Below are 14,319 nucleotides of genomic sequence, written 5' to 3'. Positions count from 1 at the left end.
TAGAAATGTAAACTGAATTGCCAATATTGTAATAGAAGCATTTTAAGAATCTCTTAATTTGCTGAAATTAATTAGACAAATTTAAAGTCATTTGATGGAGAAGGCAATGGTACTCTTGCCTGGAGAATCCCAGGGACAGAGGAGCCTGGTGGGCTGCCGTCTATGGAGTCGCACAGAGTCAGACACGACTGAAGCGACTTAGGAGCAGCAGCAGCAGCAGCAAAGTAATTTGATAGAAAGGCAGAGGAGTATTTTTGGATGAGTTCTCATGTAATGTAAAAAAACAAAAAATTTAGGCATATTAATATGAAAAAAATTAAATGGAACATAATACTCTATCTTCTAGGTGTTCATTGAACGAGTGAGTGAATGAATGAATGAATGCACATTTGTTTTTATTCATCAGGTAATAATAGAAGGTCAGTGAAACAAACTAATTATGTGGTAAAAATAGTTCCTATGGTTCACTATTTACTAAGCTTTCAATCAGTGTAATCTGTTTCAACCAATATAAACTATATTTTCATAAGAAATGAGAGATGGCAAGAAATTTTCTAACTAATTCAAATTAAAAATTACTCTTCAATGCAAAACAATCTTATCCACATTGTATGGCTGAGTTTATGTGGAAAATTGAGTTATCTTCATTTTACACACTTCTATGTTAAGAGAATTTTGTAATTGTAAGAATCACCAATATCTGAAGTTAAGAATATTTAATTTTTGTATAAGAAAACACATATTTGCAATCTTTAGTATTTGATCATGCAAAATAAAACTAAAATATACTATGAATAATATTTTAATACATTGGTCAAACTTTCAAATATTATTGGGATTAAAATATTAAGTTTTCTTTATTCTCAGAAATCTGTGTTCAGCCAACATATGTATATCAATTACATACAGAGGTAAAGGTTTGACAATGTCAAAAGTTTTACCTGATATTTATTGAGAAAACTTTAAAGTATTTGGTGTGTTTTGTTCAATTTTATTAGAAACTAATAAAATACAGTGAATTATGAATAAAATCACCATTCCTGTAATTTTGCAAACAATTTTAAACATTCATTCAAAATACTTTCTGACCCACAGAATTTGCATTTCTTGCATCTATATTTCTGACTGGCCCTTCAGTTCATTGTTTTATATTCTTAAAAGCATAGAAAACTTGTGTGACTACACAGCTCCCACAAGCACAGGTTTCAGAGCGATTCAAATTAAACAAAACTGAAGGTAATCAGCCATCACCACAGTGTGTATGATGATGCAAACTCCTCTATCACTAAAACATGAGAATGATGGCTTACTCAGCCTTGGCTTCACAGGTAAGAGAGCTGTCCTTACAGAAACTCTCCTGTGTATCAAGAGAGTCAGGCTGAGCACTAGACCCTCATTATCTCATTTAATCTTCATAAATGTATTTTGAGATCAATATTATCATTCCTCTGTACAGATGAGGAAAAATGAAGTTGAAGGATTAAGTCCTTAACACTTGCTAACAATTGATGCTGGTAAGGGAGAGATAGAGAATAAATTGAATAAAAAATTTTAGCATAAAGAAGTGACATAGTTTCCTAGATACCACCAGAAACTTGTGGGATGGAAGTTTTGACTGGAGTATGGCAGTGAAAAATCCTATTTTATCTAAAAGAAATAGAAAAAAATGGAAAAAAAATCATCAAATAGCAAAAAATTCTATACTTGTGTGGAACTCCATAAAAGTTATTATGAAAGACCTTTGATAAACATAAATGATTTTTTAAAAAATAGATGACAAATGACCCAACACATAAAAGGAAAACTAAAGTGAATGACTGTTTCCTAAAACATTATGAAGTTGACATAGAGCCAAGACAGAATTACAGGAACTCACCAGGAGACTTATCATGAAAAAAACAGCACCTGATTAATATTTATAATTGTCTTGGTGACAGTTTAATATCTCAGAAGGTTAAAACAGGGAACTTCTACTTGGGCACTTAATTTTGACTACCAAGGGTAGACTGATAAGAATTGATGGCATGGAAATGACTATCTTATACTATCAATGATGAAAATGTTCATTGGATATACTTACTCTCTTGGACGGTGAGAAGACAGACCTTGCAATCTAAATAAAAGATAACTTGTACTCTGGGTAGGAAATTATAAAAGTTGTAGCATAACATGAGCAAATCTACCATTACAAAAGATTTCAATGAAAAGAAAAATGTAGTCCTTTAAACATCCCAGTATAAACAGAATAAGAAAAACATTCAGAGTAACAGAAAAATTCTTGTACATTCATAAACAGTAAGACAATAGCCATAAATCAAAAATGAACAGAGAGACCAAGTTAAAACCACTTAGGTAACCCAAATATTGGGAAAATCAAAACAAATTGCTTTTTTAATTTTGATGAATGAAGAGATGATCTAATAATAATAATGTCACTTCAATCTGATTTTGTTTTGCTTTCCTTATTAAGGAGACACGTTATTTAAAGTGGAAATTGTAGAACCAACATGGAGAGGAAGTTTGGGACATACAGAGAAAATTATTTCTGGGTTGTGAAGATCTTTTTTGTACAGTTCCTCTGTGTATTCTTGCCACCTCTTCTTAATATCTTCTGCTTCTGTTGGGTCCATACCATTTCTGTCCTTTATCGAGCCCATCTTTGCATGAAATATTCCCTTGGTATCTCTAATTTTCATGAAGAGTTCTCTAGTCTTTCCCATTCTGTTGTTTTCCCCTATTTCTTTGCATTGATCGCTGAGGAAGGCTTTCTTATCTCTCCTTGTTATTCTTTGGAACTCTGCATTCAGAGGCTTATATCGTCCCTTTTCTCCTTTTCTTTTCACTTCTCTTCTTTTCACAGCTATTTGTAAGGCCTCCCCAGACAGCCATTTTGCTTTTTTGCATTTCTTTTCCATGGGGATTGTCTTGATCCCTGTCTCCTGTACAATGTCACGAACCTCATTCCATAGTTCATCAGGCACTCTATCAGATCTAGGCCCTTTAATCTATTTCTCACTTCCACTGTATAATCATAAGGGATTTGATTTAGGTCATACCTGTATGGTCTAGTGGTTTTCCCTACTTTTTTCAATTTAAGTCTGAATTTAGTAATAAGGAGTTCATGATCTGAGCCACAGTCAGCTCCTGGTCTTGTTTTTGCTGACTGTATAGAGCTTCTCCATCTTTGGCTGCAAAGAATGTAATCCGTCTGATTTCAGTGTTGACCATCTGGTGATGTCCATGTATAGAGTCTTCTCGTGTTGTTGGAAGAGGGTGTTCGTTATGATCTGTGCAATTTCTTGGCAAAACTCTATTAGTCTTTGCCCTGCTTTATTCCGTACTCCAAGGCCAAATTTGCCTGTTACTCCAGGTGTTTCTTGACTTCCTATTTTTGCATTCCAGTCCCCTATAATGAAAAGGACATCTTTTTTGGGTGTTAGTTCTAAAAGATTTTGTAGGTTTTCATAGAACCACTCAACTTCAGCTTCTTCAGCATTACTGGTTGGGGCATAGACTTAGATTACTGTGATATTGTATGGTTTGCCTTGGAAATAAACAGAGATCATTCTGTTGTTTTTGAGATTGCATCCAAGTACTACATTTCAGACTCTTTTGTTGACCATGATGGCCACTCCATTTCTTCTGAGGGATTATTGCCCATAGTAGTAGATATAATGGTCATCTGAGTTAAATTCACCCATTCCAGTCCATTTTAGTTCACTGATTCCTAGAATGTCGACATTCACTCTTGCCATCTCTTGTTTGACCACTTCCAATTTGCCTTGATTCATGGACCTGACATTCCAGGTTCCTATGCAATATTGCTCTTTACAGCATTGGACCTTGCTTCTATCACCAGTCACATCCACAACTGGGTATTGTTTTTGCTTTGGCTCCATTCCTTCATTCTTTCTGGAGTTATTTCTCCACTGATCTCCAGTAGCATATTGGGCACCTACTGACCTGGGGAGTTCCTCTTTCAGTATCCTATCATTTTGCCATTTTGTACTGTTCATGGGGTTCTCAAGGCAAGATAACTGAAGTGGTTTGCCATTCCCTTCTCCAGTGGACCACATTCTGTCAGATCTCTCCACCATGACCCGCCCATCTTGGGTTGCCCCACGGGCACGGCTTAGTTTCATTGAGTTAGACAAGACTGTGGTCCTAGTGTGATTAGATTGACTAGTTTTCTGTGAGTATGGTTTCAGTGTGTCTGCCCTCTGATGCCCTCTTGCAACACCTTCCATCTTACTTGGATTTCTCTTATCTTGGGTGTGGGGAATCTCTTCACAGCTGCTCCAGCAAAGCACAGCCGCTGCTCCTTACCTTTGACGAGGGCTATCTCCTCACCGCCTCCCTTCCTGACCTTCAACCTGGTATAGCAGTGATTTTATATCCCCCCAAAATAAAGTCTGTCACTATTTCCACTGTTTCCCCATCTATTTGCCATGAAGTGATGGGATCAGATGCCATGATCTTAGGTTTCTGAATGTTGAGTTTTAAGCCAACTTTTTTACTCTTCTATTTCACTTTCATCAAGAGGATCTTTAGTTCCTCTTCACTTTCTGCCATAAGGGTGGTGTCATCTGCATATCTGAGGTTATTGATATTTCTTCTAGGAATCTTGATACCAGCTTGTGCTGCATTCAGCCCAGCATTTCTCATGATGTTCTCTTTGTAAAAGATAAATAAGCAAGGTGACAATATATAGCCTTGATATACTCCTTTCCCTATTTGGAACCAGTCTCTTGTTTTGTGTCCAGTTCTAACTGTTGCTTCTGACCTGCATACAGATTTCTCAGGAGGCAAGTCAGGTGGTCTGGTATTTCCATCTCTTTCAGAATTTTCCACAGTTTTTTGTGATCCACACAGTCAAAGGCTTTGGCATAGTCAATAAAGCAGAAGTAGATGTTCTTCTGGAACTCTCTTGCTTTTTCAATGATCCAATAGATGTTGGCAATTTGATCTCTGGTTCCTCTGCCTTTTCTAAATCCAGTTTGAATCTCTGGAGTTTCATGGTTCATGTACTGTTGAAGCCTGGCTTGGAGAATTTTGAGCATTACTCTACTAGCACGTGAGATGAGTGCAATTGTGTGGTGGTTTGAGCATTCTTTGGCATTGCCTTTCTTTGGGATTGGAATGAAAACTGACCTTTTCCAGTCCTGTCGCCACTGCTGAGTTATCCAACTTTGCTGGCATAGTGAGTGCAGCACTTTCATAGCATCATCTTTTAGGATTTGAAATAGCTCAACTGGGATTCCATCACCTCCACTAGCTTTGTTCATAGTGATGCTTCCTAAGACCCACTTGACTTCACATTCCAGTATGTCTGGCTCTAAGTGAGCGATCACACCATCATGATTATCTTGGTCATGAAGATCTTTTTTGTACAGTTCTTCTGTGTATTCTTGCCACCTCTTCTTAATATCTTCTGCTTCTGTTAGGTCCATACCATTTCTGTCTTTTATTGTGCCCATCTTTGCATGAAATATTCCCTTGGTATCTCTAATTTTCTTGAAGAGATCTCTAGTCTTTCCATTCTACTGTTTTCCTCTATTTCTTTGCACTGATCACTGAAGAAGGCTTTCTTATCTCTCCTTGCTGTTCTTTGGAACTCTGCATTCAAATGGTTTGTCTTTCCTTTTGTTCTTTGCCTTTTGCTTCTCTTCTTTTCTCAGCTATTTGTAAGGCCTTCTCAGACAAGCATTTTTCTTTTTGCATTTCTTTTTTGGGGATGGTCTTGATCCCTATCTCCTGTAAAATGTTATGAACCTCCGTCCATAGTTCTTCAGGCAGTATGTCTACCAAATCTAGTCCCTTGAATCTATTTGTCACTTCCACTGTATAATTGTAAGAGATTTGATTTTGGTCATACCTGAATGGTCTAGTGGTTTTCCCTACTTTCTCCAATTTAGTCTGAATTTGGAAATAAGGAGTTCATGATCTGAGCCACAGTCAGCTCCCAGTCTTGTTTCTGCTGATTGTATAGATCTTCTCCATCTTTGGCTGCAAAGAATATAATCAATCTGATTTTGGTGTTGACCATCTGGTGATGTCCATGTGTAAAGTCTTCTCCTGTGTTGTTGGAAGAGGGTGTTTGCTATGACCAGTGCATTCTCTTGGCAAAACTCTTAGCCTTTGCTCTGCTTCATTCTGTACTACAATACCAAATTTGCTTAAGCAGAATATTTAATGATGGTCTTTAATTAAAAGACAGTCACTAGTAACTCTAACAGTTAGAGTTAGAATTAATAACTAGTTAGAGTGGTCTAACACTAAGACCAAATAATATGAAAGCAAAATTATTTTTTTCTCATGTATTCATTTTATTTTATTTCTTATTTAACAAATATGTACTAAGAACCATGTGCTGGGCAGTAATCTGACTAGTGTGGATATAATAATAATCAAAACTAAAAATAATACCATAATGTAATTTAATTCTAATTGAGTTATAGAAATAAAAACCAGAATAGACAACTAAAATGATATAATACTATGCTAGATGGTGATAAATGCTACTGAGGAAAATAAATAGGGAAAGTAAATAAAGATGCTTGGTCAGGAGTAGTAGCTAAAATACAATTTTAGGTAGGTTAGTTAGAGGAAGCTGTACTGTGCAGTGATATTTCACAATAACCTGAAGGAAGTGAGCATTCTAGGCTAAGATCAGGTTTCAACAAGTCTTTGCATGTGTTCATCAAACATCAACTATGAGAACACTGTGACTAGAAAAGAGGGTTTCAGAGAATTATGGGAGATAAGGTTAGAGAAGTAATTTTGGAGCAAAATCATGTGGGAATCACACCAACCATTATAATGACTGGCTTTTACTGTGAGATGAGAATCTATTGAATAATTTTAGCAGATGAGCAACATGATTCTCATTAGATTTTACCGGGCTCATTCAGCTATTGCATTGTGAATAGTTGCTGGGGAAGTGAATTTGGAGAACAGAGACCAATATGTAGATTGCAGGTCAGGAAGATCCCCTGGAGAAGGAAATGTCAACCCACTCCAGTATTCTTGCCTGGAAAATACCATGGACGGAGGAGCCTGGAGGTCCACAGTCCATGGAGTCACAAAGAGTTAAACATGACTGAGTGCCTAATACTTTCATTTTTTGACTGTTTCTGGCAAGAGAATGCAAAGACTTGCTCAGTGTTAGTCTAGTGGAAATATTGAGAAAAGGTAAAATGTAGGGCTGAGAAAATGTGCTTCCTATTGGGTGTAAAGTATAAGACAAAGAAAGAAATCAGAGGTAACATCATACTTTTTGTACAAGCGATTAGAAGGATGGATTTACTGTTAACTGAAATGCAGAACACTGCAGGAGGATAATTAGTTTAACTATTCTGAGATCCCTTTAAATATTGAAGTAGAAACATTGCATTGGTAGTTGGTAATAAGAATCTAAAGTTTGAGTAGCAGTGTGAAAGGACAAATAATTTCTGAAATTATTAATTTATTGAAAGAGTCTGCAGCCATTACCCTGAATAATACCAAAAGGGATAGGTAGGATGGATAAGAGGTTCAGAGACTGAACCCTAGGTCACTCTGACTTTAAGAGTGGAAGTAGGAGGAACCATATATCCAGTTCTTTTTCAGAATTTTTTTTTTTCCATAAAAACAAGACCGTGATGAACTTCCAGGTTTCATAGGAAAAAATCAGAAAAATGTGTGTGCCTATCAGGCAAGTAAAGAAAGTGACTCAAAGAAGTGAGAATAATCATTTCTGTCACATGTTGCTAAGTCAGGTAAGAAGACAGAAAATTAAGTATCTCATTAGTCACGTAGTTTTTCTTTGTTACTTTCACCAGAGATGTGGTGAAGTGACTGGGAGCGAAATACATTAAAATGTATGGGTATTTTATAGAGAGACATTTTATAAATATTCTTATGAACTGTAGTCAGCCCTGTATGACAAATGTGCTCATTAAACAAGGTATATTGAGACCTGGGCTAATTTCAAATTTGAGAGAGGGTTATAGAGACTGCTTATAAGTCTTTGTGCAGTACTCTGTTACAGTCAACCTTTTATAAACAAGGACAAAATCATGGAAGACATGTCTATCAAATAGGGAAACACAAACCCAAGACTAGGAATGTAGTGAATGCACAATGCAATGTGAAATAAATTCAAAAGGATAAAAATGGGACAAAATTTGAAAGGAGAAATTTGGCAAAAATAAATGTCAAATTCTACATTTATCTTTAATTAACAGAGCTTTGTACATGTAGATTATTGGGGAGACAGAGCCTAACTCTAGTTCATCAATAAAATGAAAGATTTAGTAGGCTCAAGGTGCATATGATTCAATGATGTTTAAGAAGTTGCAAAAAGTTATGAAATATTAAGTTATAGCATAGGAATTATACAAAATTAGTAAAAAGGGGTTCATGTTTTTAAGACTTTATTAATATATAACTTACATAACATTAACTTAAGGTATAAACCATAATCATTTGCTATTTGCTATATTACAAAATGGTCATCATAATAAGTCCAGTTACCATTCATCATCATACATCATTACAAATTTTTTCTGATGAGTACTTTCAAGATCCACTCTCCTAGCTACTTTCACATATGCAATGCAGTATTATTAACTATAGTCATCATTCTGTACATTATACACCCTTGATTTATTCACTTTATAACTGGAAATTTTTACTTTTAAACCCTTTCTTTTTGACAACCTCTGAGTCCTACTTCCCTGCCTCCGGCAACCATCAATCTGTTCTCTATATCCACGAGTTTAAGGTTTTTATGTGTTGATTGTTGCTTTGTTTTGATTTTTAGATTTCACTTGTAAGTGCGATCACATGGTATTTACTTTCTCTGAATTATTTTGCTTTGTATAATGCCCTCTAGTTTCACCCCTGTTGTTGCAGATGTCAAGATTTCATTCTTTTTTATTGATAAATAATATTCCATTGTATACATATACATATATATATATATATATATATATATACACACACACACACACACATTTTTATATATATATCACGTTTCCTTATCCATTCATCTGTCAATGGACATTTAGGGTGTTTCCATGTCTTGGCTATTGTAAATAATACTGCTATGAACATGGAAGTGCATGCATCTTTTCAAATTAGTGTTTTTTATGTTGCTTTTTCAAATACCTAGAGGTAGAACTACTAGATCATATGGTAGTTCTATTTTTAATTTTTTGAAGAGCTTCTATACTCTTTTCCATAATGGCTACACCAATTTATATTCCCACTATAGGTGTATGAGGGTTCCCTTTTCTACATCTCTTTGATCTCTTGTCTTTTTAAATGTCAGCCATTCTAACAAATGTGAGGTGATATCTCATTGTGGTTTTTATTTTTATTTCTGATGATTAGTGACGTTGCAAGTCTTTCCATACACATGTGGGCTATCTGTATACCTTCTGAAAATTGTTTGTTCAGATCCTCTGCCCATTTTTTAATAACTTTATTTTGCTATTGAGTTGTATGAATTCTTTATATATTTTGAATGTTAACACCTTATCAGATATATGACTTACAAATATTTTCTCCAATTCAATAGGTTAGACTTTTCATTTTGTCAATGGTTTCCTTTACTGTGCAGAAAAATTTTAGTTTGATGAACTGTTTATTTTTGCTTTTATTTGCCTTAGGTTTTGGTGTCATATCCAAAAAAATCATTGTAAAGACCTATGTCAAGAAATTTACATACTATGTTTTCTTCAAGGTGTTGCATGTTTTCCAATCTTACATTAAAGTCTCTAATCCTCTTTGAGTTAATATTTTTGTGTAGTATAAGATAGCACTTTTTATTCTTTAAGGATTTTTTATTTTTTTGGAACTTGGATAGAATAGACCATTTGTGGAAAACTCTGTGCTGTTCCAGGACACAATTTAAGAGAGTTGTTGGCAAACTGAATTGGATGCCTAAGTGGCAGATGTGACCAATTAAGAGATCAGATTAATTTTATGCTTTTACACTTATGAATAACATCAGCTCTGTGAATTAACAAAAATTATTAACTAAATACAAGTTAAATTTTTAAATATTCTAGAGAAATATTGGGCTAAATAGTTTTACTTTACTTTGGTGTATCTCAGAATAATTGACAAGCAGCATGCACTAGACATTTCCAGAAGGATAGAATATGTTGAATTTCCAAAAGTAATGAAAACAGATTTTTTTTTTTTTTGCCTGTGCACTCTCTTATGGAATTAATGCTTTGTAGAACAGACTCTGGTAATTGCCATATGAAAAATAAAGAAATCAATATGTGCACTGCAAAGAAAAGAACACTTGCTGTAAAAGAAATATATGAGAATAACTTTCTAACTTTAAATATCTAAAAGTTAGCACAGAAATGTATACAGTGGAAGATCATATTTATTATCTTTAAGGCAGAAACAGTAAATACTACAAAAATGTAAATGTTGACTCAACATGAAGAATAACTCAACAATTTAAGTTATTTGTATAAAGTTGTAAAAATCTCCATCCTGAAATATTCAAGAACTTTTGCATATTTGGATGAGCAAAAAAAAAAAAAAATAGAGCTTTTCAGAATACTTTTTCTAGAATTTTGCTTATGATCAATGACATATCCAGTTATTCTCTAGTATAATTTCCAAATGTTGATTCATAGGGCTTCTTTTTAAATTAACATTTTTTTCATCTGATTATAATCAAAATATTCCTGCTCTAGAGAACATTCTGAGCCATTCTCTTACTTCCCCCAAATTAGTTTGTGGGCTCAATTTTCTCTTTTTCACTTGAAGCATACTTTGGAAGAAAATTAAATAAAAATTCTAATTATATATTGAATTATAAAATAGATTATTTTTAAATAATTTCCACTGTGACAGATTTTATTTTCAACTTTGTTTCTTTCACTTGCATAATTATTTAACAGTTGACTTTCCTTTTGTGCCTATTACTTGTTTTTTATGGAATTATTCTCTTTATGGGATTACTCTTTCACACTTGGATCATAGAGACAAATTTTTGTGTGTCTTAAGCTATAAATGCTTAATTAAAAATGAAAATGTTTTAAGAAAGACTATAAAATCTTTACACACACAAATACATGCACACAGCTATCAATATATTTTTCTTGGAGATTGAGAAGGAATCCAGACTCACTGGATTCAAGGGATCATTAAATAAAATAAGTGCTTTGTATAAAGAACTGTAAATTTGGAAAACTTCATCTACATTTTCATTCCCTGTCATATTCAGCAAGAATAACTAGAGTGGGTTATAAAAAACTATATTTCAATATTTCCTTTGAGTTCACTTTTATGTATGTTGTAAAATAAAGGAAGTAATTAGAACACGGGGAGTAGTTTGGAAAATTCCAAGCTCCCAGGAATTTTTCACTCAGGCAGACATTTCATAGAATGATCCCCTGGAATTTCTATTTGACTTATAGAAAATGGATTTTGACAGTGACTCCTTTTCTTCAGTTTCTGCCAGGACTTAATGGAATCTCCCTGTTATTTCTGAATAGAAATATATTCAAAGAAATTAATCCTATACAGCCTTCCCATTAGACAGAATATGTAATGAGCAAAAATTACTCAGAATCATATTTCCAGCTCTGGCTATCTCCCTCATGCATGAAATTTTTGGTTACTTATAAAGTTCCCAATAACGGCAGCAACACAGCTTCTGAATTTTACCATAGTACTTTCAAGCTGATCTAAAGACTTGTATTTCAAGCATTTGGATCAATAACTGGAGATAGTGAAGATGGCTCTCCCTCGTGGAGAGCCTACCATTCCCAATGTTCTAGATGTCCATAAATGAAACGTCTAGTGCCCTCCCCAGGCTGTATGGAGAATTCACTGCTATTTAAATAGTGAAATGATCGTCTACAATATTGTGTTTTTTTTTAATCTTATTTATGTTTGTTGAAGTCTAGTTGATTTCAGATGTTGTTAATTCCTGTTATACAACAGAGTGATTCAGTTATTCATATACATATATTCTTTATTTTATTTTTTTAATGCTTCTCTCATATCATTTTTTTTTTTTTTAATTTTATTTTATTTTTAAACTTTACATAATTGTATTAGTTTTGCCAAATATCAAAATGAATCCGCCACAGGTATACATGTGTTCCCCATCCTGAACCCTCCTCCCTCCTCCCTCCCCATACCATCCCTCTGGGTCGTCCCAGTGCACTAGCCCCAAGCATCCAGTATTGTGCATCGAACCTGGACTGGCATCTCATTTCATACATGATATTTTACATGTTTCAATGCCATTCTCCCAAGTCTTCCCACCCTCTCCCTCTCCGTTGTAAAGTAATTAAACTCCAATTAAAATAAATTTATATAAAAAATAAATAGTGAAATGACATTGCCAAACATTTTGAATCAGTAGCATATTTTTCTATCTTCCCTAAAAACTTTTCCATGACTTTTCAGAAAGATGGTTTTCTGAAACATTCTGAAGACATATATGTGAGTATCAGATCCAAAGAATACAAATCTCACACATCTGTGTATGTAGCTAATGTACTTAGGAGCAAAACTGACCTAGGGCTTATCTCTGGCCCAGCAGGGGTCAGGAAGAATTTTAATTTTGATTCCTTAAATGAATGAATGCCTGAAAAGAAATGTCCTCTCATTAGAAACTAAAGTATTAAAAAGCAAGTATGTGACCACACGCACACAAGTAGCTAGGAAAACAGTTGACTGCCCTTGTGTCTCAGACTGAAACTAAATTTCCTCCTAAAGTATATTTTCCTGGGTCTAGAGGATTTTCAAAGGTTATCATTTCATACCAGCGAAAACATTATCCACTTCTATTATGTAGACATTTGAAGGTGATTGCTGTGTTGCTTTGGATTAAGCTGTATTAAAATGGAAACAGTGGCTGAATCAGTTAGGTTTAGAATAAGCCAATATTAGAAAGATAAGCCAAAGGGTCTTTTTTTCATTTTATGCAGTCTTGAATCAGAGGGAGACCTCCCAATCCTTCTCTTAAATCCTTTCCCAAAGTCAATGCCTCCTTTTGCACCCCACCCCCTTTTCTTAAATAGCGAGACTAGGAAAGAAAGATAAATCAGGCAAATTGGAATTTGTAAAATTGTGTGTGTGTGTGTGTGTGTGTACATATGAGTGTGTGTTCTTAGAAATATACTCTTTAGTCTTTAAAGATCTTGACGTTTGTTCAGAATAATGTTTTTCAAAACACAGCCACATTTTAAAACAGTCAACGTCTAGATATATTTATTTTCTTCCAACCGAAATTGTCACTTCCTTCTATTTGTGAGAAATTATAAAATAGCTAATAATGTAAACTGGTTATGTAGCTTTTTAAAACAAATTCTCAGTTTAATTCTATTTAAAGTATTTACTTTGTAACTAAACTGGACAATAATCCAGCAATATCATACACAATCCAATAATTTTATTTTGTATCCTCTGTACAAAACATTTTTTATTATACTGTGGTGAAGTAACTTGCACTATTGTACATACAAAGCAGCTTTTTTAGTTATTCAGTAAATTACCTGGACTGTAGTTCAATGCAATAATATTTTTTTTCAATAAAAAGCATAATGGTATAAGAGTGTTAGTCATGCATTTCTAACAAAAAACATACCAAAATAAAAGAACAAAAATCAGAAGCAAATGATATGGAAATATGCTGTATTTTACATTGCTGAATTTAAAATGCATTTAACATTTTATTTATTATTGTATATATTTATATTATATATTTAAAGACTGAAATTTCTTAGAATATTTCTTAAAATTTTAGTGTTACAAAATAAAGCTGTTTCCTCAAGCTGAAAATAAATATGACTTTAAAAGTTACCTAGATGTATTCTTCGTTGAAACCTAATATACTATGTGAAGCCCTGTTTCTGTCTGCTTATATAAAAAAACAAACAAACTGTGATCTAATAGTTTTTAAAGGTCCGACAAAGCTTTATAAACACTCTCTGGAATATATTCTAGACACACTGGAATTCTGCCTGTTACAATAATTTTAATGTAAACTTAGAAAAATAATTAATGACCCCAATCAACTGTTACCCTCAGAAGGACTCAACTCACTAGGAAATCTCTTTAATCAAGCACGACCAATGATGTGGGATTACAACTTTAGACTTCACTTAACTGTCACTCCTCACTTTATTTTCTTTGCCTTTGCTTTTCCCAAGACAACAATCAGTTCCGTTTAGTCACCCAGTCAAGTACGACTCTATGCGACCCCATGAATTGCAGCATGCCAGGCCTCCCTGTCCATCACCAACTCCCGGAGTTCACTTAAACTCACGTCCATCGAGTCGGTGATGCCATCCA

This window comes from Bos mutus, chromosome 4, assembly GCF_027580195.1.
Source record: "Bos mutus isolate GX-2022 chromosome 4, NWIPB_WYAK_1.1, whole genome shotgun sequence".
Lineage (NCBI taxonomy): Eukaryota > Metazoa > Chordata > Mammalia > Artiodactyla > Bovidae > Bos > Bos mutus.
The sequence above is the reverse complement of the archived record's forward strand: the minus strand, read 5'-3'. Positions refer to the sequence as shown.